The sequence below is a fragment of the Callithrix jacchus genome, chromosome 18, assembly GCF_049354715.1.
Source record: "Callithrix jacchus isolate 240 chromosome 18, calJac240_pri, whole genome shotgun sequence".
Classification (NCBI taxonomy): domain Eukaryota; kingdom Metazoa; phylum Chordata; class Mammalia; order Primates; family Cebidae; genus Callithrix; species Callithrix jacchus.
The window spans coordinates 29,927,187-29,954,569 of record NC_133519.1 but is presented as its reverse complement, the minus strand read 5'-3'; the positions used below and the strand labels follow the sequence as shown (position 1 = coordinate 29,954,569).

The following is a 27,383-nucleotide window of genomic DNA, read 5'->3' as shown; positions in this document are numbered from 1 at the left end:
TCAGAGAAGGTACAGTCCAACACAAGTGGTACAGAAAGTCCCCAGTTTTTACCACAGTGAGTTCCTGGAAGCTGTGATATAAAGCAGACCGTTATGAAGTGGATCATATTTTGCTAAATAAATAATGCCACACACTGGGTGAGGGATGTGCTACTGATCAAAAACGAATTCCCAATTAGGTCAAACATAGGAGCAGATGATTTTCAAAAACAAGGGTGTATAAACTATACAATTCCAATTTTAAAACAGTAATGCCAGCCTCTAGATTTTATTACATGGACACAAACATAGAGTTCACATTGAATCTGAATAGAATTTCAATAGAGTGTGTCTATTGTACACAAATCTCTACTGTCTGGTAAATGTGACTGCTATTAATAATTTTATTTGCAACTTTACAATGTAAAGTTTTGTTGAGATTATCCAGACAGCTGATGTCTTTTTAAGAAAATGAGAAATGCAGTCTTTCTTTGGTCTTCCTCTGCCTGAGGAGGTCTGAGGTGAAATATATAGATATATATATTTATAGCTCTGTGAAGTTCCTAATATTAAGTATGCATTTTCAGAATCATTCAATGGATTTATTGAGTAGAGAAACAGACAAGGATCGACTCTGGGCTTAAAGCCAGTTCAAAAAAGATGAATAAATTCCTCCCTTAGGCTTGGCATCAATATATATAAGATGGAATCTTGTTTCAATTATTGGGTCTCATTTCCTTCATAATTCATAAAAAATGTTTCACTAACTCAAATATTTCTACATTAAAACCATCTGCTAATAATTCAGCAATTCTACTTCTAGATACATATGTGAGAGAAATAACAGTTATATCCTCCAAAAAATCTGTTAGCATTACTCATAACAGCCAAAAAGTGCAAGCAACCCAAATGTCCATCAATGATGAATGAATAAACAAAAGATACTATATCCATATCATGGAATACTATTTGGCCATAAGAAGAAATGCAGTAATGATGCATGTTCAATGCAAATGGGCCTTAGAAATATTATATACCAACTGAAAGAAGCTAGTCACAAAGGACTGCATATTGTGTAACCCAATTCATATGGAAAGTCCAGAATGGGCAAATCTATAGACACAGAAAATAGATGAGTGCCTGCCAAGGGCTGGGAGATAAGGTGGGGTGGAGGTTGAAATTATGGCCATGAGATACGGGATTTCTTTTTGAGGTGACAAAAATGTTCTAAAATTTATTGGAATGATGGTTGCACAAGTTGGTGAGCCGCTGAATTTTACTCTTTGAATGACCGAACATATCATATGTGAATTACATGTCAATAAAGCTATTAAAACAACAATAATTACATCCACTAGACAAGAAGCAGTGAAAAACTTCTTTTCACATTATATGTCCTGATTTCAGGAGCAAAAATATGGGATTTGTAACAATATTCCTGACACTCTGGTATGAAGGAAGCAAAATATGTAAATGGCATAGCTTCAGCTCCTACAGAGTTTAAAATATTGTTGAGAAGGTGAGAATTACATCAAGGAACGCTTAGCACGCTACCACTTGCTATCATCCTTAAGGCTTTTTTTAGCTGTGGTTGTTAGGTCAGATTATTATTATTTTTGTCCCAAGTGATCCATTTTTGATATATTCTTTCCATGGATATCTATAAGCACCTGCTGTATTTCAGATACTGTGCTTTTAAGGGACGACTGCTGTTTCATCTTCTATCCAAAAGATGATAATAGATTTTATTCCATTATTCCCCTAAACCATGACATCTACCCAAAATGTCACAGTTCAGGGGAATAATGGAATAAATACCGAGGCCATCTCTTTCAGAAGCATCATGGTTGCTGAAAAGGGCTCTGTGATGAGGCTCAGGAGGCCTAGTTTGGGCATGACTATCCTCTGCCTCTGTTTTCTTGGGCAAGTCATTTATTTCTGAATCATAGTTTGCTTTCTTGGTAAAATGAGGGGGCTGGTTTATCTTATGTTCTTTCCAACTCGTTATACTACTTAGGTTGCATAAGATGTTGATAATGGTCATTTTAGAAAGCATTTTCCCCTTTTTGTTGTGTTTAAGGAAAGAAAATGAATGCATCTAAAAAGAGAAGCTCTTTCTATAATTTGTTACACAAATAATGTACATTTGCCGTGATGATCTGAAACTCCAGGGTTTTATGGTAAGCTGTTATTACTTTACCTCTTACTTGAATATGTGTGAGTAAATCACACGCAGAGTTAAATAGTGTTGCTGGGAAGGCAACTTCTTTCTACTCCGAGAAGGTATTAGGATAGTGTCCTTTGCCTATTGTGCTACATTTATTTACAATTTTAGGAAGAAGAAAATTAATAATGAAACTTGAATAATCACCCATAATGTTACTGGTTTCCACATACCCCATTATTGAAGACTCATTTATTTATCTCTTGCCATCTGTTGGCATTTGATCAAAAACCAAAAGATGCAAAAATGAGTCATGGCTTACTCTCTCTCCATACCCTTTACCTCTATGGCTGTGAGTGAGAGAGAAGGTGTGTCATACCCAAACCCACTGACAGCCAGTAACAGAGGAAATGAAGGGAATTCTTCAAAGCCCAAAGCAAGAATGTGCATTTGTTGTGGTAACTGCCTTGGAAAATGAAAGTTTGATGTTGTTTTCCTGTGATAACTATTTTGATTCTCTAGCTATACTCTTAAAAAAGGAGAAAAAGTAGGAGCAGAGGGCATCTTTATAGGACATATTCCCTGAGATAATAAAAAGTCTACATATTCCACATGCTCTTAGGAATATTGACTTCTGGTGCTACTGGACAAAGATACCTCTGTGTGTCTTTGAATGTACCTGCTACAAACAGGAAATCAGGCAGCCTTTCCTACTGTAAGGGTGGCTGCATTCCAACCAAGAACAGACAAGGCTTTTCTGCTGGAAATAGATTGAAGTAGCTATTTTAAGTGGGGGAACTCATCCCACAGCAAATGTGAATGGTAACGCAAAAGGATTTTTAAAACTTTGAATCATAGATACCCAAATTTGGAAGGAAGTGTAATCCTTTTTTTTTACAGGCAAAGAGACACAGGAAAGTGAAGTGACTTCTTCAAGGTCCTACAGCCATTTATAGAGATCAGCACCTTGATCTCTTGAAACTAAATTTCATGTTTCTTACAGGGGGTTATTTAGAATAGATCAGATAATAGTTCCACCAAGTAAATGCTGTGCAAAACAAACAAATGGTCCATCCCAGCTCTGCTCAGATTCCTAAATGACATAATTGTGAGTTGTAGTAAATTTTGTTTTTAGTGGCCTTTTGTTTCAGCCACTAATATTGGGGATAGTTAATTATGCTGGGACAGATAACCCTAGGAGTTGTTGTAAGAAGTGAATGAGTTGATACATAAAAGCATTTAGTATAGGACCTAATGAATAAATATTAGCATTTCCTCTGCTTTTCTCTGTCCCTTTCATTCTCCTTCTTCTCCTCCCCTTCCTCCTCTTCCCTTCTTCCTCCTCTTCCCTTCTTCCTCCTGCTCCATCTCCTCCTCCTCTCATTGTATTCTTTTTTATAGCTTGTAAAATAAGTCAATTGGGACATTTTGAAGCCCTAGGTCTCCAACATTCATCTTATGTTTTTGTTCCATGACACTGTGCCACACAGTCTAGAAAGCATAAGTGAGACTGATATGTTTCCTGGCGTTTTACTTTCTTTTAAAGCATGTTCAGCCTGAGGCAGGCAGGAGCCACTTCGACACATGAGAATTCAATTTGGCATTTTTATTTATGCACATATACTCCTCATTCATTATTCAAGAAATATTTATTGAGCAACAACTGTATGCCAGGAACTGTGCTAGCTGCTGAGGAAACAGGAGCGAATAAGGCAGACCCTGTCTTCAGGGAGCTTACAGTTTAGCAGAGACAATTGATTCATAAGTGAACAATTAAAAACACTTCCAAGAAAAGTGCTACAGAGGAAATGAATATGATGTGAGAGCGAACGACAGAAGGATGCTTTTCAGATAGGGAGGTCAGTGAAGCTGAGGAGCCTGCCGTGGGAGGAGCCTGGGGATATCATGCCAGGCAGAGAGGAGCAAGTGTGAAGTCCCAGTGGAGGGAAAGATCTGGAAGAAAAGAAAAGAAGCCAAAGTGTGTGGAGCCTAGTGTGAGGTGAGGTGGTGAGCTGGGTAGACATCAGGTGATGCAGGACTTTTTGTTCACTGGATCTTGGTAGAAAGCTTGGGTTTTACTCTAGGCGAGGTAGGAGACACTAAAGGGGTTTAAACAGCAAGTGGCATATGTTCTAGAAAGATCACCCAGGATGACCCAGGAGAATTGATTAACAAAGGGGGAAGATGGGGAAGTAAGAAGGGCATTTACGAAGCCAATGCACAAGTCCAAGCAGAAGAAGACGGTGTCTTCATCAGGAGTGGAGGGAGTGGGATTGAAGAAAAGTAGGGGGATGTAACTGAAGGGAGTCAACGGTAGAGGCGTGGAGATACAGGTTCTGGACTTAGACTCTGTGAGCTCATCCAAACTCTAATGCTAGTTGTGGGATCTTTAGCAACTTACTTAACTTCATGATGACTCAGTTTGTCTGTCTGTAAGATCAGGTAGATGATACCTCTTACAGGGATATGGTGAAGACTAAAGTTAATACTTATAAAGCACCTTAAAGAGTCCAAGGTGCAGAGTCAGCACTCAGTAAGTGTTCTCTATTGTTAGATTTTGAAGGACTTGCTGATGAACTAAATTTGTGCGATGAGGGAAAAAATGGAGGAAAAGACTGTATCTTCCTTAAAACTCATTCCAAAAGTTCCAAGTAGAAGTCACTTTTCTTCTCTGTGGAACATCTTACAACTTTTATTTATTTATTTTAATATGACATCATCTTACATCACACACAGCCTTATGTTATAGTGTTATTTGTGTGTGTGTGTGCACATGCATATGTGTGTCTATGTATCTGTATCTGACTTTTTGTGAACTTCTTAAGGACTGGGACTGTGTCTGATTCATAATGTTTGAGACAGAGATTCTCAAGTAGGGCAGTAGTGGAGAGGGGCAATGGGAATCATGTGTGGTTATGAGTCCCTTTAGCAGTTACAGCCCCCACCCCAACCCTCCTCTAACGTGGAAGATTCTGAAACAATTGCCAGAGTGTGCCAACATTGGTGATGAGGATGTATTTTACCCCGTGATGTTTAGGGGCAGGAAAGGTGTTGAGAACCTCAGATTCTAAACAGTTAATAATAAATGTCTGTTGAATTGAGAATAGTTGTGTACTCTGCTATTTCAAAATTGTAACTATGTAGTATTTTAAATGACAGCAATGTTAACTGTCAACACTTGGAAATAATAAAAAATAATGGAATACTGTGTCAAGTTAAAAATTAAGTATGAAATAATATGTATACAATGACTACAATTGTGTAAAATATAAAGATCAGAGGACAAAACATAATCAATGTAGTTAGCGTTCTTAAAAAAAAATTTTTTTATTATACTTTAAGTTATGGGGTACATGTGCAGATTGTGCGGGTTTGTTCCATAGGTATACACGTGCCATGATGGTTTGCTGCATCCATCCCCCATCATCTAAGATGGAGCCTTCCTCTGTCACCCAGGCTGGAGTGCAATGGTGCGTTTTCCGCTCACTATAACCTCTGCCTCCTGGGCTCAAGTGATTCTTGTGCTTTAGCTCCAAGTTTCGACTCCAGGGAGTTAAGCCTCTCAAGGAGGAGCTGCAACTACAGGCACCCACCACCATGCCCAGATAATTTCTTTTTTTGTACTTTAGTAGAGACAGGGTTTCACCCTGTAGGCCAGGCTGGTCTCGAACTCCTGAGCTCAGGCGATCCACCTTCCTCGGCTTCCCAAAGTGCTAGGATTACAGGCATAATTCGCATTTGTTTAAAGTTTTACAGAATATTTTTCTTACAAAGTTAATTAAATGCAAATCCCAGGGTTCTCTTAAGTGGCTTCCACCTGACATCAACCCTCCAGATGCTTCTGGCAAACAGGATTCCTTTAACAAATTTGGGAACTGCTTCAGTGCAGATTCCGCTCTTGGGAAGACACAGAACCCCAAATCCTGTGAGAAGCAAACTTTTTTGCTTTGCTTTTCCAAGTTTTCCTCACATTAGTTTGGCTTCAAAATCCTTTGGGAAGCAAAGGACACTGTTACCATTTCCAGAAGTATTGTCTGCAGAATGACCTCGGGAAAATGCAGGCCCAGGACATTCCTCACGTCCCCATGTACCTACGCCTTGGTGACTCTTTCCAGCTGTTCCTGTTATCATAGGTTGAGGGATCCCTGCGTCGCATGTGAAGTTCGAATTCCTCTTTATTTTTTTAACCATTTAAGTGGAGTTTGGTTTTTATATCCAATGACATTTTATCAGGTAGTTCTGTAGACCCTTTTCTGTTCCCAGTCTGTCTGTCAAATAATTATGCTAAAAATCAGACTTGTAAATGCTAGAGGAGGTTTGTCATTTTTTTTTCTCTCTTTTTTTTTTTTGAGATGGAGTTTCGCTCTTGTTACCCAGGATGGAGTGCAATGGCGCAATCTCAGCTCCCCGCAACCTCCACCTTCTGGGTTCAGGCAATTCTCCTGCCTCAGCCTCCTGAGTAGCTGGGATTACAGGCACGCGCCACCAGGCCCAGCTAATTTTTTGTATTTTTAGTAGAGACAGGGTTTCACCATGTTGACCAGGATGGTCTCGATCTCTTGACCTCATGATCCACCCGCCTCGGCCTCCCAAAGTGCTGGGATTACAGGCTTGAGCCACCGCACCCGGCCTGATGTTTGTCATTTCAATGAGCCAACCTGTAGTGGATTTGCTTATAAAGAAAGAACATTTTTGACACGTAGATAGCCATTTCCTATTTGTATTGACTTTTAAAATAACTGTATATTGAGTCTATTGAGTTTTACTGGATACTTTCATGAGAAAATTTGTCCTCTATCTGGAAGATGGGTTAGGGAAGATGAAAGTGAAGATTGGATATTGGCCAGAAGTTCTAGGGAATACCAAGGAAGTCATGGAAATTGCTGGGTCTCTGAAGCTTGTTCAAGTTTTGAAACAACCATAAACAGTGTTATTTCTGATTATTCACCTTTTATTTGTTTGTTCTTAAAATATACGGTCAAAATGAAAGGACTAAATCATAGGGTATAATGATCCTATGGCTCTTACACTGCCAGATAGCTCTCTAAAGTGGTTGAACTAATTCATTATTTTATATATAATCATGTTAAGTACATTTATTTGTTTAATTCAATCAATATGCAATACTTGCTTTAAACTGTTTTTCTTGTCATTATTACAGAGGCTGAACCTTTCCCACATGTTTTGTCACTACGTTTACTAATCTACAAACTGCTTGCATCATTTTAATTCTTGTTAAGCATAGCTATTTTTGTGGAAAGTTATTTGATAAACTCAGGAAATAGAAATGAAAGCTGAGTACAAACTACTGAGCTTCTTCTTACTTGGACCAAAAAAAGCCAAATTGAGGTTATTGAATAGGATAGAGGCAGCCTTGTACCGCCACCAACTCCCACAGCTCCCACCCTCTCACCTCTTACTGGAGAAGCTTCATTTAGGTAATGATCATATCAGTCATGTTCACTTACTATGTGCTTGGCATTCAGTGGGTATTTAGTACATCATAATGGAGGAAAGAAAGAAGGAAGGAAAGAAGGAAGAGGGAGGGAGGAAGGAAAGGTAAGAGAAGAGAGGAAGGAAAGAAGAAAGGAAGGGAAGGAGGGAAGGAGGGATGGAGGGAGGGAGGGAGAGAGGGAGAGAAGGAGAGAAGGAGAGAGGGAGGTCTTATATTTCCCTGAAATTCCCTAATAGTGAACATTATTCTTTAACTTATTTAACAACAGAAAATATATTCTTATTTTCAAACTTCCTTGATCAAGCCATGTAAACTGACTGGTCCCATTTTATGAGGGGCTTATGGAGGTTCTCTGAAATTACATCTAGTTTTAAACTAATGCTGTGATCTGAAAGATATACTCCATGTAAAACTTCAGTCTAAATTGGGCTAGAAATTTTTTAAAGTATATATTCAGTCCTGTTTCCTTTCATTTCCCAAGACAAGTGTATTACAGATGCCCCTGTTAATTCTTCTCACCCCTTGCACATGTGCACTCATGCTCCCTACCCACTAAGCAAAAATTCCCACCCTACAGCCTTTGCTCCTGGTGTTTTTCCATCTAAAAGACCCTTTCCTCCCCGCTCCACTCATCTGCATCCTTCCCGCTCTTCAAAGCTTAAGTCATATTTGAAGCCTTAGAATCATAAAGCTGTGGCCTGTACTCTCATCTCCACTATATATTTGTCCTCATTCTGGGGAGCTCCCCCAGGCCCCTGAAACGAAGACAGTGTGCTCCTGCTGTCTGTGCCCGGGACTGTGTCCCTGCTCGCTTCTGATGAAATATTCACACCCTGCACAGGTCCCTGGCTGTCCCTACCCGGGGCAATCCCCCTGGCCTGGAGCTGATGTGGCTTTGAACTCCCACGCAAAGCTGCTCTTCTGCCCTACTTCTGGATTTTACTGTAATCTGCTTAGCAGCCGGAGGTGCTGAAGTTGCAGAAAGGCCCTGTGGGTTTGCTCTCGATAGTGTTCAAATTGTTTCCAAAACTGTTGAGCATTTCCTGCCTTTAATAGCCTCCTTGAGCTCAGTTTTTGTCATTGTCTGTCCTCCCTGGGCTCCTTTTCCTTACTTTTTATTCCCTGTTTTGACTTTCCCCATTCATTTCTTGTTTCTCTTAGGTCATTGATTTCCTGCAATCACCCAAATATCCCCTGCCTTTCTTCCTTTTTTTTTTTTTTGTCACTGTCACATTTTTCTCTCTGGCATCCAGTTACTGGCATTGTCCCTTATTTCTATTATTGAAGAGAAAACAGTTCCAAGACATTTAATAGAATTTTTGACCTCAGACCGACCTGACTTCAAATCTGACCTCTGACCCTAGTTTGACCTTGGGTGAATGGTTTCCACTGTTTTGGGTCTCAGTTTTATCCTCTCTTATACAAGCACCATAAATTCCAACTTTAACAAATTGGGAGGATACATGAGATCATTTATAGGCAGTGCTTGACGTCACAGTAAATAATATTTCTCATCCAAGTCTATTTCCTACCTTCTTATGAAGAAGTGACCTCCATTTTGGTGCTGATTTGTTAGATTTCCATTTTTTCATTCAGTTTTTCAATCAATATGTGGGCATTTATTGCACGACAGGCACGGAGGTAGCATTGGAAACACAGTGATAAAATGTGTTACACCAGGGGTCCCCAAGGCCTGGCCATGGCCCAGCACCAGTCTGTAGCCTTTTAGGAACCAGGCCTCTCAGTAGAAGGTGAGCAGTGGTGAGTATTACCTGATTAGATTCTCATAGGAGTGTGAACCCTACCATGACCTGTGCATGTGAGAGATCTAGGTTGTGCACTCCTTAAGAGAATCTAGCGGGAAGGTTTGGGCCCGCTGCATGAGACAGTGTTGCCACTCTCAAAGATTATAGTCTAGTGGAAGATTCGGATAAGTCCTCTTGCATCCCGCTCCCCATATTTCTCACCTCTTCTTCAGTGAGGAAAAGCTCAGTGAGTGCATCCTTCTGTGTGTCAGGTACTGCGCTTCCTGTTAGAGGCCCGAGAAAATGCCTCTCACCCTCAAGGAGCTTCAGCCTCATAACTGGTTTATTTATCAGATAGGATGATAATTCAGTGGAAGAACTGATCATTTCTGTAGAAGACAGGGAAGAGATGAGAGGGTGTTGCAGGGGCTTTAATGAAGAGGTGGGTCCTGAAGAGACTGCTGGTGTTTGTTCAGGGTGGTAGAAGAGTGATCCAGAATGAGCGACAGACCTGGAAAGTGACAATTTGAAATAATGTGGCTCCTTTGGGCAGTTAGCTGCAAGGTTTTAGTTCTGCTGGTGTAAAAGCAGCAAGGGGAGAAATGAATGGGAAGGAATGTGCTGCATAGTCCTGAGAGGCCTTGGATGCCACAGCTGGGAGTTTAATTGCTTTCTGAAAGTGCAGAACTGTTGAAGTTCATTTAGAACTTTTAGAGCTAGCTTACTTAGACCATTCCCTGGGGTGATATTGTTCCAAGAAAAAACTAAGGGCTGGGCTGCTATTTCTCAGTGGCCCAATAACAAGATGCAGATGAACTGGGGAGGAAGAGAGTTTTTATTTTATTTTTATAATCAGTTACAGGGAGAAGGCCTGGAAATTATCACCAGACAAAATCAAAAAACAAAGTCTATGTGTAAGTGTGCATTCATCTAAATACATAAGTGGTTAACTTCTTTTAATCCATAAGGCCTGAGCTCTGAAGATCTTCCTCTGGAGCCTCGATAAGTTTACTTAATCTAACTGGGTCCAGGTGCTGGGGTGATTACCCTTATCTTGTTTGCTGCTAAATCATGGAAGTTTGAGGAGTTCCTTCAGACCCCCAATAAAACTTGTTTAATCCTAAACAGGTCCTGTTAAGAATTCCTTCATTATTTTGTCATGCTTTAAGGCCCAGGAAAGGTCTAGGCAAAACTCTTAGTGGGCTTTTCTTACATCCCAGCCTTTGTATAAAAACACTGGCTTTTGATATTTAACTTAACCACTCAGTACTGAAACAGTTGTTAGACCTGGCCTGCCACATTCCCACTGTCAATTTGTGCATGATTTCTATCATGCTTGTATGTAGGGAGATGGGGTGTTGTAATCTTTCTGTCTACTTCCTGCTGAGAGAGGGTCGTCGTTCTAGGGCACCGAACTCAATGCTAAAGTAGAAGAGATTGATTTGGTCCTTGCAGCACTCTCTGTTTCAGGAGCTTAGAGGCAGTGCCTGCTAAAACATCTAGTCTTTAGTTCACAGAGCTTTAAAAAAGCCCAGCTTAGGTTTTAGTGATTTCCAATTAGGAAAAATCGGGAAAAGGGAAAAGAAAAAGGAAAAATTTGAAAACATTTTTAAATTTAATCCAAATTGCAGAAAATAATAAAAATCCAAAAAAAAAAAATCATACAAGACTGGAATTTAACACCAGGTATGCTATAGTTTTTGAAGCATCAGTTTTCTTTCTCCAGTTTCCCATTTTTATTAAAAGACAAATCATGATAGGACTGGTTTGCTTTATTATACTTGGCCTCATTATTTGTATATAGCACAGCAAGAATAATTATTTTTCACAGAGGCCTTTTAAACTGGCTTTGATGGAATTTTGTTCCATAGAAGAAATCTGAGATATGACCTTTTTAAAGCCAAGCCCAGCCATGAATTTGTACCATCAAATACCTATGAGTTGGGTGAATTCCTCTCCTCTTGAGGTTCCAAGATAACGTGGGGTTCCTGGCCTGTCAGAAAGTGACATTCTTTATTTATCACAGGTCATAAACCTGTACAGGGACTACTGTGTACACAAAATATGAGGCCAGTTTTTCAAGGCCTTTATTGGCTCCATAAAGCTTTTTTGATTCCTTCAAGGAGAGCACACCATTCCAGTCAAAGCCTTGGTAAAATAACCAGGTTTTCCAATTGTGTCATGTTACAAAAGAAAACAGATTCTTATTGCACTTATGCAAATAACTATATTATCATAATTTAAGAATACTCACAGATAGTTTCCAAATTCTAGACGAACCACGCAGAGAGAAAAAAAATATGCTCCAATTTTGTTTATAGGGATATATTTACTTAATTGTTAAAAATGTTAATAGCACAAAAGAAAAGTTTTCTTGACTCTGAAAAGCAAAACAAAGGATCAGCAACATTTTAAGCAAAAAGTCAAAAAGATCACTTCAGTCTCCTATTAGTTCAGGTCATACAGTTAATTCCTGTCCTTCTTGATATTAATGAATATTTTAGTTCTTTAAGAGTCCTGAACATTTTTTCTCTATTCTAATGTCACAATCTCCAAAGTTATTAAAAACCTGCATTCAAGAGCACCACCTAAAGAGGACCAAAACAAGACAACAATTGACAAGGAAATCTGTTACCTCTGTGGCACCAAATAATTTAACATCGCAATTATAATTATTACTGATAACATACACTAAGACATATCAGAATGATAGGAGTTTCACATGATTTTGGAACCCATACCAATAACCTTTTTATACAAATATAGCCCAAAAAAGCCAAACACCATCACATATATGACAATGCTTTCTGCATGATTTTTATACCAAATAAGCCAAATTTCACCTTTACATTAGTGTCCTACTAGTGTTAAACCCAATTCTTAATAAATCCTACTAGATAGGTTTACCTAATTTAATGTTTGACCATAAAATAAGATTTTTATATATCTTTTATAACCCTGTACAAATTTTGTTAAAGAGCAGGTTAGTGCTCTCAGAGAAACCCATTGCACTTTCATTTTAATGCTCATTTACAGAAAAACTGGATGATACTGCTTTAACTCTAGCCAATATATTTACACACATAATGTCCTTTACAATCAACCCTCCACAACTTGCTTAAACCTTCATCTTTATTTTGCCTTTTAAAGGTTAAAACAATCCTTTAACCTTTAAAAGGCAAAAATTCACATTCTCATGCTTCCTTATCATCTTTTAACCAAAAGTATATTTTACTTTCCTTACATACCTTGCATGTAAACTGTTTCTTCAGTAGTCTTAAATAGATGTTACACTGTCAACTCTTAGCAACCTTTATTTATGGTAAAAACCTTGGTAAGTTTGTGATTTAATTATGTACTAGGTGTGGAGCTTAGGACCTAGACAGAAGGGCACATAAGGTCTGACTTATTCCAGTGTCTAACTCCATGTGTCCCCAGACTTATCTAGAATTTAACACTCCAAAATAAATTGAACAATTTAAAGACTTGCTCAGAAAGACAAGGCCCTAGGAGAGAAATTAAAACAAATACATGAAGGTCTTTTAAATGCAAACATGCACACATACGTGTATACATCTTGGATATTAGGTTTTATTAAGCTGACTTTTAACCTAATTTTGTAGCCTCTATGCCAAGTACCTTATAGTATTTGGCAGAGGTAAGTATGAAATTGCTTGATCAATACCTACAAACAAAAATGTATTTTGGCAACTCAAGATATTTTTAATATTATGTTACCAAAAATTTTTAAAGCTAGCTTATTTATTAAAGATTTTGCTTAAGTCACATAAACTTGAAAAGGCATTTCATTAGTCTTTCCTTTTTTCTGTTAAAGTATTTAAGTGCTTTTATTTTTCTTTGAGTCAAATAATTAGAAGTTTTATATATTTTTAGTAGTGAAATATGGTGTACACAAGACAAATACATACACATATTAGGCATGTCAATACATTTTATAGATTAATAAGAGCTCCTTTTTCCTTTCTTTTAACTGGATCTTTGACCTCTGGGCAGAGCCCACACTGAATCCTGGGTTTTCAAAATTGGAGAATATTATGAGACTAGACCATGCGATGCTTTTATAGGGAGCTTAAAATTTTTTTTCCAAAGGCATTTCTAAGTGTCTAAATTACACTTTTTCTTAAAAACCCCAGAGTAGCGTTTGTTGTAATAGCTATTAATACAATAGAATTAATAGCAGAAGAAAATAGAATTCAGCCAACTGAGAAGAAAGACAAGGTCCTAGGACAGAAATTAAAACAAATACATGAAGACCTTCTAAATACAGACATGCACGCATACATATACACATCTTGGATATTAGGTTTTATTAAGCTGACTTTTAACCAATGAACTCCTAAAAAAAAATTTTTTCCTTCCCAGAGGCCTCTCAGCAGGAATGGACCCCATACCCCCCATTTTCAAGTTTACATGGCATCAAAAGGAATAAGACAGATACACAAACAAGTGGAGACAAATTTTAAACAACACAAGGAGGAGTACACTCAGGCAAAACAGACTCAGAACCAACTCAAAACCTGATCTCAACCAAAACGCAAAGCGGATATATGAGCAAGCACTATTTCTTCCCTTGGCGGTACCAGAGCAATGACTTAACAAGCCCAGATAGGAAAATTATAGGCTCCTGGCCTAGAATCCGGTTAACTCACCATTTGAGCACATCCACTCCTGATCTCTGTTTTTCCCCAGTAGTGAAAGGGACACGCAGCTTTGTGCAAGAACAGCTTCTGGAGGGTCCCTGGGGAAAACTTCACCCAGCAGCTTCTGGGATCCTCTTGAAGACTGCCTCATCGAAAGTTGCCAGCCACTGAATGCAGCCCCATCCTTATTTCCTGGCTGGTGTGCCAAATTTTGTTCCAAGACCAAAGTGAGGGTCGGGCTGCTATTTCTCAGTGGCCCCATAACAAGATGCAGATGAACTGGGAAGGAAGAGAGTTTTTATTTCTGTAACCAGTTGCAGGGAGAATGCCTGGAAATTATCACCAGACCAACTCAAAATTACAGTTTTCCTAAGCCTATATACCTTCTCAGCTATATGTCTACGTGTAAGTGTGCATTCATCTAAAGACATAAGTGATTAACTTCTTTTAATATATACTAAGAAAGATCTGACTCCTATAGGCCTTTCTCTGGAGCCTCAGTAGATTTACTTAATCTAACTGGGTCCAGGTGCTGGGATGATTACCCTTATCTTGTCTCCTGCTAAATCAAAGAGGTTTGAGGAGTTCTTTCAGACCCCCAATAAACTTGTTTGTGGAGGACTGGGGAGTTCCTTCAGACCCACAATAACTCTTGTTTAATCCTAAATGGGTCCTGTTAAGAATTCCTTTGTTATTTTGTCATGCTTTAAGGCCCAGGAAAGGTCAAGACAAAACTTGTGGTGGACTTTTCTTACATCCCAGCCTTTGTATAAGGACTTTTAACTAGTGATTTTTTGCACATTGATTTTTGTATCCTGAGAGTTTGCTTAATTTGCTTGTCAGTTTAAGGAGTTTTGGGGCTGAGATGATGGGGTTTTCTAAATATACAATCATGTCATCTGCAAACAGACAATTTGACTTTGTTTGGTCTTTTCAGGTGCGTTTTTGCAGTGACTTGCACTGGTTTTTCCTTTCCATATTTGGTGCTTCCTTCAGAAGCTCTTGTAAGGCAGGCCTAGTGGTGATAAAATCCCTCAGCATCTGCTTGTCAGAAAATAATTTTATTTCTCCTTCACTTATAAAGTTTAGTTTGGCTGGATATGAAATTCTGAGTTGAACATTCTTTTCTTCAAGAATATTGAGTACCAGCCACCTCTCTCTTTTGGCTTATAGGATTTCTGCTGAGAGACTTGCTGTTAGTCTGGTGGGCTTCCCTTTGTAAGTAGCCTGACAATTCTCTCTGGCTGCCTTTAACATTTTTCCCTTTGTTTCAACCTTGAAGAATCTGACAACTATGTGTCTTGGAGTTGCTCTTCTCAAGGAGTATCTTAGTGGTGTTCTTTTTATTTCCTAAATTTGAATGTTGGCTTGTTAGGTTGGGGAACTTCTCCTGGATAATATCCTGAAATGTGTTCTCCAACTTGGTTCCATTCTCCCCATCACTTTCAGGTAAACCAATCAATCATAGATTTGGTCTTTTCACATAACCCTGTATTTCTTGGAGGCTTTATTCATTCATTTTTATTTTTTTCTCTAATCTTGTCTTCTTGCCTTATTTCAGTAAGTTGATCTTCAGTCTCTGATATTCTTCCTTCTGCTTGTTTGAATCAGCTGTTGAAACTTGTGTATGTTTTACAAAGTTCTTGTTTTGTGGTTTTCAGCTCCATCAGGTCATTTTTGGTTTTCTCTAAACTGGTTATTCTAGTTAGCAGTTCCTATAACATTTTATTAAGGTTCTTATCTTCCTTACATTGGGTTAGAACATGCTCCTTTCGCTCAGAGAAGTTTATTATTATCCACTTTCTGAAGCCTGCTTCTATTAATTTGTCAATCTCATTCTCCATCCAGTTTTGTGTACTTGCTGGAGAGGAGTTACGATCATTTGGAGATGAGGCATTCTGATTTTTGGAATTTTCAACATTTTTGTGCTGCTTTTTCCTCATATTCATGGATATAACTACCTTTGATCTTTGAGGCTCATGACCTTTGGATGGGGTTTTTGCATGGGAGTCCTTTATGTTGATATTGATGTTGTTGCTTTCTGTTTGTTAGCTTTTCTTCTAAAGGTCAGGCCCCTCTTTTGCAGATCTGCTGCTGTTTGCTGGAGGTCTGCTCCAGACCTTGTTCACCTGGGTATCAACAAAGATTGCTGCCTGCTCCTTCCTCTGGAACCTTCATCCCAGAGGGGGCACCAGCCTGATGCCAGGTGGAGCTCTTCTCTGTGAGGTGTCTGTTGACCCCTGTTAAGAAGTGTCTCCTAGTCAGGAAGCTGGGGGGTCAAGAACCCACTTGAAGCTGTCTGTCCCTTAGCAGAGCTGGTTCACTGTGCTGGGAGAATCCCTCTTATCAGGATCAGCTGTTCTCCTCAGAACCAGCAGCCAGGAATGCTTAAATCTGCTGAAGCTGTGCTCACAGGTGACCCATCCCCCAGGTGCTGTGTCCCAGGGAGATGAGGGTTTATCTGTAAGCCTCTGACTGGAGCTGTTACCTTTCCTCCAGAGACGCCCTGTTCAGTGAGGAGGAATCTAGAGAAGCAGTCTGGTCACAGTCACTTTGCTGCGCTGAGGTCCACACCTCCCAGCCTCCTTAGCACTGTCAAGGAAAAACCACCTACTCAAGCCTCAGTAATGGCAGATGCCCCTTCCCCCACCATGCTCTATCATCCCAGGTCAACTTCAGACTGTTATGCTGGCAGTGAGAATTTCAAGCCAGTGGTTCTAAGCTTGCTGGGCTCTGGGAGTGAGACCTGCTGAGCAAGACGCCTTGGCTCCATGGCTTCAGCCCCTTTCCAGGGGAGTGAATGACTCTGTCTCACTGGCGTTCCATCAGCCGCTCGGGTGCGAAAAAGGCTCTGCAGCTGGCTTGGTGTCTGCCCAAACAGCCACCCAGTTTTGTGCTTGAAATACAGGGCTCTGTTGCTGTAGGCCCACGACGGAATCGCCTGATCTGCAGACTGCAAAATCCGTGGGGAAAGTGTAAGTAACCTGACTGGGTAGCACAGATCCTCATGGCTTCCCTTGGCTGGAGGAGGGAGGTCCCCTGGCTTCTTGCACTTCCCGGGTGAGGCGATACCCCACCCTGCTTCTGCTCTCCCTCTGTAGGTTGGACCCACTGCCTAGCCATTCCCAATGAGATGAACTGGGTACCTCAGTTGGAACTGCAGAAATCATTTCCACTGGGAGGTCCAGAGCAGAGCTGTTCCTATTCAGCCATTTTGGCCCCTCCCCCATTTTTTATTTGTAAAATCAACTTAGGATCTTTTGTAGGACGGTTTTCTTTGTGTATGTGTGTACTCTCTTGGAGGTCTAATATTTGTGGCTATTTTTGTTTTTGCATTTATTTTGTAGACTTTGGCTTTTCCACTTTTAATGTTTTGTCTCATTTTAACTTTTAAACATTTTTGTCATACTGACATTTTCTCTCAATTTTATCCTCATCCATATATTCATTTTTCTATTCTTTAATAATCTTTATATGTGTAGATCATCTTTGGTTCCCTGAAAATTGTTCTTTACTGACATTTCATATTGTTCACTCTTTTAACGATTAATTACAGGTCTTAAAAAAATCTAAGCCTTCTTATATGCATAGTTATATGTGGCATAGAGAAAACTAAAGTATGAAAACAGGGATATTAAGTAGAGAGAGGGCCTGCAAATAAGGTGACATTTAAGTAGAGACCTGATGCAATGATGGAATCACCATGTATTGGTGTAAGAATTTTCAGGAATATTGAATAGTATATGCCAAGGCTCTGAGGTAGATGCATGACTGACAAGTTCAAATAACTCCAAGGAGACAAATGCTGGGGAAAAAAGTAACAAGGAGAGTGGTAGAGGATGAGGTCAGAGAGGAGCCGTGTGGTATAAAAGTTCATTTAGGACCTTGAAGCCATTGTAAGGACTTTGGATTTTACTTGCAGGAGTTTGAGAAGCTATTAAGAGGTTCTAAGTTAGAGAAGAGATATGCTCTGATTTATATTTGTACAGGGTCATTTGGGCTGTTATATGAAAATAGGCTGCAGATAGGCAAGTGAAGAAGCAGCAAGCGATTAGAATAATATGAGCTCAACTAAACTTGAGTGGTGACTGTGGAAGTGATGACAAATGTCAGATTCTCCACACATGCAACAGTTTGAGCTTACAGAATTTGATGGTGCACTGAAAGTAGGCTATGCGAGAGAGAGAGAAGTTAAAGAAGACTGCAAAGTTTTTGGCCTGAGGAACCAGAAAGGTAGCTTCCACATTCTGAGATGAGAAAGACTGCAGGAAGAGCAGGTAGGGCCTGCACGTGGAGACGCAGGTATTCAGATTTGATCATGCTAATTTGAAACACCTGATGGATATCCAAATTGAGCTATCAACTAAATAGACGGGTAGGTGAGTCAAATTTAGCAATCAAGCTCCATTGAAGATGTAAATTTGTTTTTACAAATCGTGGCATAGATGTGGTGTGTAAAGCCGTGACACTGGGTGAGATCACCTTACACAGTGCTTTTTAAACTTTATAAACCACAAGCCACAGAACAAATTCACTCATGTCACATTACAACATGATAAACACACACTCCCACCTTCCCCCCACAACACGCAGATACACATACTCTGATTCAAAGTTTCATGAAACAAAGCCAACCTTTACCACATGTATTGTACTCTGACATTTCAAATTATATTTTACTTTATTTCATCAAAAATACCAGTTACATCCTTCAGAATTGACTACAATGCACTAATGAGTTGCAAAGCCACATTTTGAAAAGTTCTGGCCTTGGAGATGAACATAATTATGGAATAAAAGAGGTTTAGGGTTGATGTTTAGAGTTTAGAAAATGAGGAGGAGCCAGCACAGGTGAGACTGAGAAGATGCCAGAAAGTCGGAGGGGAACTTAGTCCACCTGGATACCAGAAGGTCTATATTCCTGCTCCCAGTCCCTGGCTGTTTCACTTTACCTTTCTTGACTGCTCCCCTCTCCCTTCACCCCTTCATCCCATAGATAGTCTTGGACCTATCCCACTTGCTGTCAAAAGGCTATTGTGTTTAATTGACCTGTGTTGTATATTTGGGAATATCATGATGGGATTACAATACAATGCAGAGACAACTGACAAATTCATTATTAGACATATTATTTTCTTAACATTCCTTCACAATCCACAGTGTAGCAAATTCTCACTGGTTGCTTTTCTTGTTTAGGCCTTAGGTGACTCCAAACCACTGTTTCTCTCAGGACTGCCCACAACATGCTCTTTACTCGGGCCTCATTCTAGACTCCTTTCCCCCAGTGTCCAGCCAGGAAAGAATGCCAAGATTCTGTTTACTAAACAAAGAAATGTAACTCTCCCTTTGAGCTATCTTTCTCTTTCAGACTAAACACAGGGTCTAATTTTACGTAAGTAAAGGCTTATTAAAATGTTTCTAAAAACAAAATAAGTTCTCTCCCCCTAAATAATTCTGAATTCCTCTTTGGGAAATCAGCCTGAATATTTACAGCTTTCAAAAACACCGTTTTCCCCACTCCTGGCTTTATATGTCTATTGCCGTGTACCATGTCATGCTTCTTCAGGCATTGTACCCCAAGAATACATTTTTTTAAAAGAAAGAGTTCTAGCAATTTCAATAGTTTGATAGAGCATAACAATTGGTGATTATAAGGCTATTTCTGTTGTACTTGGTAATTTTAAATTTTAAATTACTAATTATACAACTTAGTATCAAAATCAGTATATATAAAAAAAGTATTTATAACCAAATATTTAAAAATGTATTTTTAAAAATGCCAGCCCACTTGAAACTTTAAAAATCTAACATAATAGTTAGCAAGTATATTTAAGGCAGGAAATCTGATATCATGACAAGATTAAGAAAACGCAAGTTTGTTGTCAGAGATAGGGCTCCCAGTACTACAGTAAAAAATTGCTTATAAAAGATGATTATGTGGTTACAGAACTCATGCCAAAGGAATCAATAATTGCACATTGCAATATGAAATACTGTGATAGATCAGGTCTCCAGTTTGTATGTCTAAGCTAAATTTCACCTTGTTTGAATCTAAGGTTGTATCAGCATTTACAAAAAGGGTGACGTGATTATGAAAAATGCTCTTTTTTAGAACAGGGGTTTGTCTGGTCTGTGCCTATTTTGTAAATTTTCATCGAAACACAGCCAAACCTATTTGCTTAATATTGCTTCAGGTTGTTTTTATGCTACAACAGTTGGTTTGAGTAGTTACAAAAGATACTCACCCACATCCCAGTGAGACTAAAATATTTATTATCTGCCTTTTCATAGACAAAGAAATAGTATAGGAAGGAATCTTAGAACATCAAAAAGGAAGAACACAGTAAACAAAAATATGAGTACATATATTAGCTTTTAATTCTCCTTGAGTTTTTTCTATTATGTTTTCTAGTTGAAGGAAAAATTATATTTTATAATTGGCTTTATATGTAGAATAAATATTTAAGGAAGTTATAATGTTAATGGGAGGAAAGAGGGATACTTTATTTCAACTGGTAAAATAACTATGACAGCAGACTGTGGTAAATTATGTGTGTATAATATAATACCTAGAGAAACCACTAAAAAGCTACATAAAAGATATAATTAAAAACTCTGAAGTTAACCAAAGAGGAAGTGTAAAAAATTCTCAAGCATTCCACAGGAAGACAAGAAAAAGAAAACAAAGAAATAACAGAAAGGCAAAACAGTAAAAAATTAAGTGGTAGATTTAACCCTTAACATATTAATAATCACTTTAAATATAGTCTAAATATACCAATTGAAAGTCAGAGATTGAACAGCATATTAAAAATTATGACTTAACTATATGTTGTCTACAAGAAACTCACTTAAAATATAATGATATAGGCAGGTTGAAAATTAAAATGATGGAAAAAGTATCTTACAAACATTAATCAAAAGAAAGAAATGGCTATATTACTATCAAATAATTTAGATTTAAGAGCAAAGAAAATTGCCAAACACACACACACACACACACAGAGAGAGAGAGAGAGAGAGAGAGAGAGAGAGAGAGAGAGAGAGAGAAATTATATAATTAAGGGATGACTCCCTTAAGTCATCCCTTAATTAAGAAGACAGAGCAACATTAACATGCCTTGGTCAAAGCTGAAAACTAGACAGAAAAACAGCAAGAATACAGAATTAAACAATAGCATCTAAAAAAATAAAATTGACATTTATAGAACAATTCATTCATCAGCAGCAGAATTCTTTGCAAATTCCAGAGAAGCACACACCAAGATGGACTATATCTTGGTCCTGAAAACAAAACAAAACAAAACTTAACAAATTTAAAGAAATTGAAATTATACAATGTATCTTCTGATCACAATGCAATCAAACTAGAAATAATTTAAAAAGACAATGAAAAGTCTTCAAACACTTGAAAAGTAAACAACATATTTATAAATAATCCATGGGTCAAAGAGAAAGTTTCAAGAGGAAAAAACGTTGGACTCAATAAAAATTAAAATATAACTGATCAGGCCGGGCGCGGTGGCTCAAGCCTGTAATCCCAGCACTTTGGGAGGCCGAGGTGGGTGGATCACGAGGTCAACAGATCGAGACCATCCTGGTCAACATGGTGAAACCTTGTCTCTACTAAAAATACAAAAAATTAGCTGGGCATGGTGGTGCGTGCCTGTAATCCCAGCTACTCGGGAGGCTGAGGCAGGAGAATTGCCTGAACCCAGGGGGCGGAGGTTGCGGTGAGCCGAGATTGCGCCATTGCACTCCAGCCTGGGTAACAAGAGCGAAACTCCGTCTCAAAAAAAAAAAAAAAATATATATATATATATATAACTGATCAAAATTTGTGGGACACAACTAAAGCAGTGTTGAGAAGAAACTTTAGTGCACCAAGTGAATACATTATAAAAGAGAAAAGATCGCAAATCAATAATCTAAGTGCTCACCTTGTGGTAGAATAATGACCTCCCAGAACCTGTGAATATATTTCCCTATGTGGCAAAGGGGACTTTGCAAGTGTGATTAAGGATCTTGAAATTATTATGGATTTAATGAGTAGATGCAATATAATCATAAGAATCCTTATGAGAAGGCATCAAGAGTATCTGAGTGAAAGAGAAATTTGAATATACTATGCCCTGGCTTTGAAGAAAGAGGAAAGAGCCATGAGCCAAGGAATGCAAGCAGCCTCTGGAAGCTGGAAAAAGCAAGGAAACAGATTCTTCCCTGATGCCTCCGGAAAGAAAGCAGCCCTACTGACACCTTGATTACAGCCAAGTGCAATTCTGACACAGAACAGTAAGAGAATAGATTTCTGTTGTTTAAGCCACTAAGTTTGTGATAATTTGTTGCAGCAGCAATGGAAAACTAATACAAATTTTGATTAGGGAGCAGTGTTTAACAAATGTCTAAAAATGTCAAAGTGGCTGATGTATTGGGCAATGATAGAGACTGGAAGAAATTTCATGAAACATGACAGAAAAACCCTAGATTTCCTTGAGCTGACTGCTAGTAAAAATATGAATGCTAATGACGTTGCTAATACGTACTCAGAAAGAAGTGAAGAGCATGGTAGAGATAACATGTATTGTCTCGGAGAATACAAAAATCATCATAAATAAATCATCATCTATAGTTTTATAGAACTATAGATGTTATAGGTGTTGCCATTGGGAGCTCAGATAGAAAGGAACATGTTATTGAAAGCTGGAGAAAAGAAGATCTTTGTTACATAATGACAGGAAGCTTAGTTTAAAAGCTTCTAGCAGTTACGTGGAAAGCAGAATTTGTATGCAATGAATTTGGAAATTTCTTTGGAAATTTGATTTCCAAGCAAAGTGTTGAAGATGTGGCCCAGTTTCTTCTTGCTTCTTATAGTAAAATGTGAGAGGGCAGAGATAAATTAAGGGAAGAACTGTTAAGTGAAAAGGAAACAGGACAAGATGATTTGGCAAATTTTTAATCTATCTGTGATAATTTTATGTCTCAACTTGACTGGATTAAAAAATACCTAGAGAACATTTAAAGGATCACTCCTGGGTGTGTCTGTGAGGGTGTTTTAAGAGGAGATTGACAAGTAAGTCAGTAGAATGAGTGGGGAAGAGCTACCCTAAACACAGGTACGCAGGTATCTTCCCTTCCTCTCTCTTCCCGCTTCCCTGGAGCTGAGACACTTATTTTCCTGCCCTTGGACAGCAGATGGCCTGTTTTGGAACTTCTCAGTTTCCATAGCCACATGAGCAAATTCCCCTAATAAATCTGTCTGTCTAACTGTCCATCTATCTATCTATATAATATATGTATCATCCATCCATCCATCTGTCTATCCACCTATTTATCCATCCTATTGGTTCTATTTTTCTAGAGAACTCTGGCTAATACACTATCCAAATTGCAGAAAAAGAAAAAAAGCTACAATAGAATTCACTCTCAAGAAAGCATGCTCTGGTGAGAAAGCCAAGGATTGTGGCTAAGCAATCTTTTGCTACTGCCTTAGAAGGAACAAAATGTCAAAATGTCATAATTTATATGGGGGACTCATTGAAGAGATTAGATGTGTAGTGACTGGATCCCTTCAGCCATCTTAGCAGATGCCAAAATAGAACTGAGATTGCCCACAGATGCCCAATTGAGTAGGGGTGTATGTGTCTCTTTTCTAATAGAGTAAATTTGCATCACATACACAGGAGACCCACAAGTTTCCAGAGAATTGTATATCTGCAGAAACACTGCCAACTTTGATTTAAATGAACAGAAAGAAGACTATTGGACTGTTGGAAAAGACTATTGGACTCCCCAAAATTCTCCAAGCAGGAAGTAGACTAAGGAAATGACTCATCTAAAAACACAAGCTATTTGATGAAAAAGGACGGATGACTGCAACAGCAGTATTTCAAGGCCAGAGACTTAAACGTAGAGATTGAAGCCATGAACCACAGAGGCTTATTCCAAGGCCTGGAAAACTGTTGTTTTACCATCTGTATAAATAAAACCCAGCTCCACCATAAATAGTAATGAGAAAAATAGAAAAATTATAATCCTTTTCAAATGAAATGATAGCACTAAAAGGAAACTATAACACTACATAAATAACATATAGAAAAAATATTTTCTTTTTTCATATTATAGAATGTTTATTTATAAAGAGATACAACAAAATAAAAGAACAGAAAGAGCAGAGAAAAATGTCTATTAAATCAGCTGTCAATATAATTTTCTCCAGTTCTAATATCAACTAGTAAATATCCAAGCCAGGTAACCTCACTACTACAGCATAAATTCGTGTAGATTTATGAGAAAAATAATCTTTTATTCAAAAATAACTTTCAAGCAATCTGAAGAAAAATAACCCAGTGTAAAAGATATTTTAAACATGTCAGCCTCTGTATAGCTCACTAAAATTTGAAATGGCTATTAAAGAGTTTTTACAATTAAAATATAATTTTAATGTTGCAAATGGTAAAGTTTGAAATTTTCTTTTCTTTTTTTTCTTTTTTTTTTTTTTGGGGAGACGGAGTTTCGCTCTTGTTACCCAGGCTGGAGTGCAATGGTGCGATCTCGGCTCACCGCAATCTCCGCCCCTGGGTTCAGGCAGTTCTCCTGCCTCAGCCTCCTGAGTAGCTGGGATTACAGGCACACGCCACCATGCCCAGCTAATTTTTTGTATTTTTAGTAGAGACGGGGTTTCACCATGTTGACCAGGATGGTCTCGATCTCTTGACCTCGTGATCCACCTGCCTCGGCCTCCCAAAGTGCTGGGATTACAGGATTGAGCCACCGTGTCCGGCCTGAAATTTTCTTTTAATATAATTCACATATATCACTGAAAACTGGTTAGCATTTAACAATTCTGCACATTTTAAAAGGATTTACTTTTTTGCATAGGTTAGTTAATATCTAAATTCTGGGTACTCTCCAAACAAGTTGGTCATCTCTAGACATCGATCTAAATCTTGATATTACACATAGGACTATATCACCAAAGGCCACACCTTTGAACGTTGTTGAATCAAGAGAAAATACCCCAGAAGTTTCCATCTTCTACTTTCCTGTTGTTCACTTAAAGGAATCGTGAGCTGACCAATTACATAGGCAGAGAACTTAGGTACACTCCCCATATCTTAGCTTAGTTTCACTATGGAACAAAGACTTAATTAAGTCCCATTTGCTGTTTCAGGAGCAGCAATGTCTACTGGTGGCTGAGCCAACTCCAGATTCACCTGGCAGCCTTGGTGTCCTAGTCTTTGTTAACACAGGACTTTATACCCTAGTCTTCCTCAGCTGCACCTGTAAATTGGAGCCCTGCAGGTTCTTCTTTATTCTCTATAGTCTGTACTTCCTCCCTAGACCATCATATATGCACCCATTGCTGACCTTTCTCTAAAATATTTTACATTCTACAGCATCTTTAGGAACCTCCAAACCATGGGAATAGAGTTCTTCTATCCTTATTCACATTGATGAATGATTTCTTCACTTGTTTCTTTAATTGGAACTAGAATTACAACTCTCCTCTCTGACCTGGACCCTATCGCTGTTTATTCTTTCTTTCTTTCTCTTTTTTTTTTTTTTTTGAGAAAAAAAGAGAAAGAAAGAAAAAGAATGAAGAAGAGGGAGAGGGAGAGAGATGGGGAGTGTTGCTTTATTGCCCAGGCTAGAATGCAGTCTAAAACTGGGTATTGAAAACCTCTTTTATGCCAATAATTGTGCTTAATAATGGAGACAGGAAAAAATGAGGGAAAAAAATAACAAACAAGTAGCCAACCAATATTTCATTTAAACCTGTGAGTAGGTGTGATGTGGTACTGAGAAGAATATATATTTTGTATATTTAAAGTGAAGAGTTCTATAAATGTTTATTAAGTTTACTTGTTCCGGATCTGAGTTCAAGTCCCAGATATCCTTATTAATTTTCTGTCTCATTGATCTATCTAATATTGATGTTGAAGTCTCCCACTATTATTGTGTGGGAGTCTAAGTCTCTCTATAAGTCTTATGTATCTGGGTGTTTATTCTTTCATATCTGGCAAGGTCAGCTCTGCTAAATTCTTGTTATAGATGCTTCCAGAATAGTCGTTCTGAAAGCATGATCTCTAAACCTGGGAACTTGTTAGAAATGCAGATTTTGGCCAGGCGCGGTGGCTCAAGCCTGTAATCCCAGCACTTTGAGAGGCCGAGGTGGGTGGATCACGAGGTCAACAGATCGAGACTATCCTGGTCAACATGGTGAAACCCCGTCTCTACTAAAAATACAAAAAATTAGCTGGGCATGGTGGCGCATGCCTGTAATCCCAGCTACTCAGGAGGCTGAGGCAGGAGAACTGCCTGAACCCAGGAGGCGGAGGTTGCGGTGAGCCGAGATCGGGCCATTACACTCCAGCCCGGGTAACAAGAGCGAAACTCCGTCTCAAAAAAAAAAAAAAGAAAAGAAAAAAGAAATGCAGATTTCTTGGCCCAACACCAGACCTATTGAATCAAAACCTCTGGGATAGGACCCAATAATGTGTGTTTTAACAAACATTTGAGGTGATTTTACACATGCCAAAGTTTGAAAATTACTGTTGGAGACCTTTACTCTTCTACCCCTGTTAAATACTTTCTTCGTTCTCCATTCATGACATTTTGCTATACCATCCTTTACCTCTCCTGGACTCTGTCATCTGCCATTTTCACTGTCATGTACCCACATTCAAAAGTTTTAACTCAACTCCCAGGTCATAATTATCTTGGGTGACTTCAGTGTTGAGGGGATAATGCATTCAATGCGCTAGGCTCAGAGTTCCTGGACATTACCTACTCAACAATCTTAATCCACAGTATGCTTTAGCAAATGACACCCAAGATTACACACTAAACTTTATTACCATTTGAAGTTATGAAACCTATGAAATCTTAAAATCTATCATCCAGCCCCAGTTAACACCCTGGCCATCTCAATGAACACCCTGACTATCCTCTCAATTCTTTACCTCAATGTTATTTATTCTTTCATCTAAAAAGATCTCAGATTTTCAGCACCCCCTTTGGTGACTACTCCATTATCCTCTCCTAGCCTCGCTCCCTTTGCATTCTCAACTAGATCTTAAATTTTTCACTTTCAAGCCACTGAATTCTCTTTCTTTCCCTATGCCTTCTTTATTAAGCTTCAACTTCGAGGAGTCCTATGTGATAAAATCTTAACTTCTTTCCATAGCATCCACTTATTCCACCTTACATTTCATCTTCTGGGAGAAAACAACAGGAGTGAAGGTCGACACAGCTAATGGTCTCCATCCTCACCTGGGCTCTGCCTGCAGTTTTCCTCAGTGGCTATGCCATCCTTCACCACATAAAACTTTTACTCTCACTCTTCACAGCTGATCACGTCTTCTACATAAAAGCTAGCA

General features: G+C 38.7%; 1 protein-coding gene across 3 annotated transcripts in view; it reads left to right on the top strand.

Annotated features, from left to right (window-relative positions):
• Positions 1 to 27,383, top strand: part of LOC128930103 (uncharacterized) — a 346,098-nt gene that overhangs the window by 44,872 nt on the left and 273,843 nt on the right. Inside the window, exon 1 of one of the 3 annotated variants that reach the window (XR_013529530.1) lies at positions 2,047 to 2,159. The exons of the other annotated variants lie outside the window; for them this stretch is intronic. The gene's annotated coding sequence lies outside the window, so the exon portion shown is untranslated. Of the gene's footprint in view, positions 1 to 2,046; positions 2,160 to 27,383 lie in introns of those variants that run through there. 3 annotated transcript variants of the gene reach the window in all.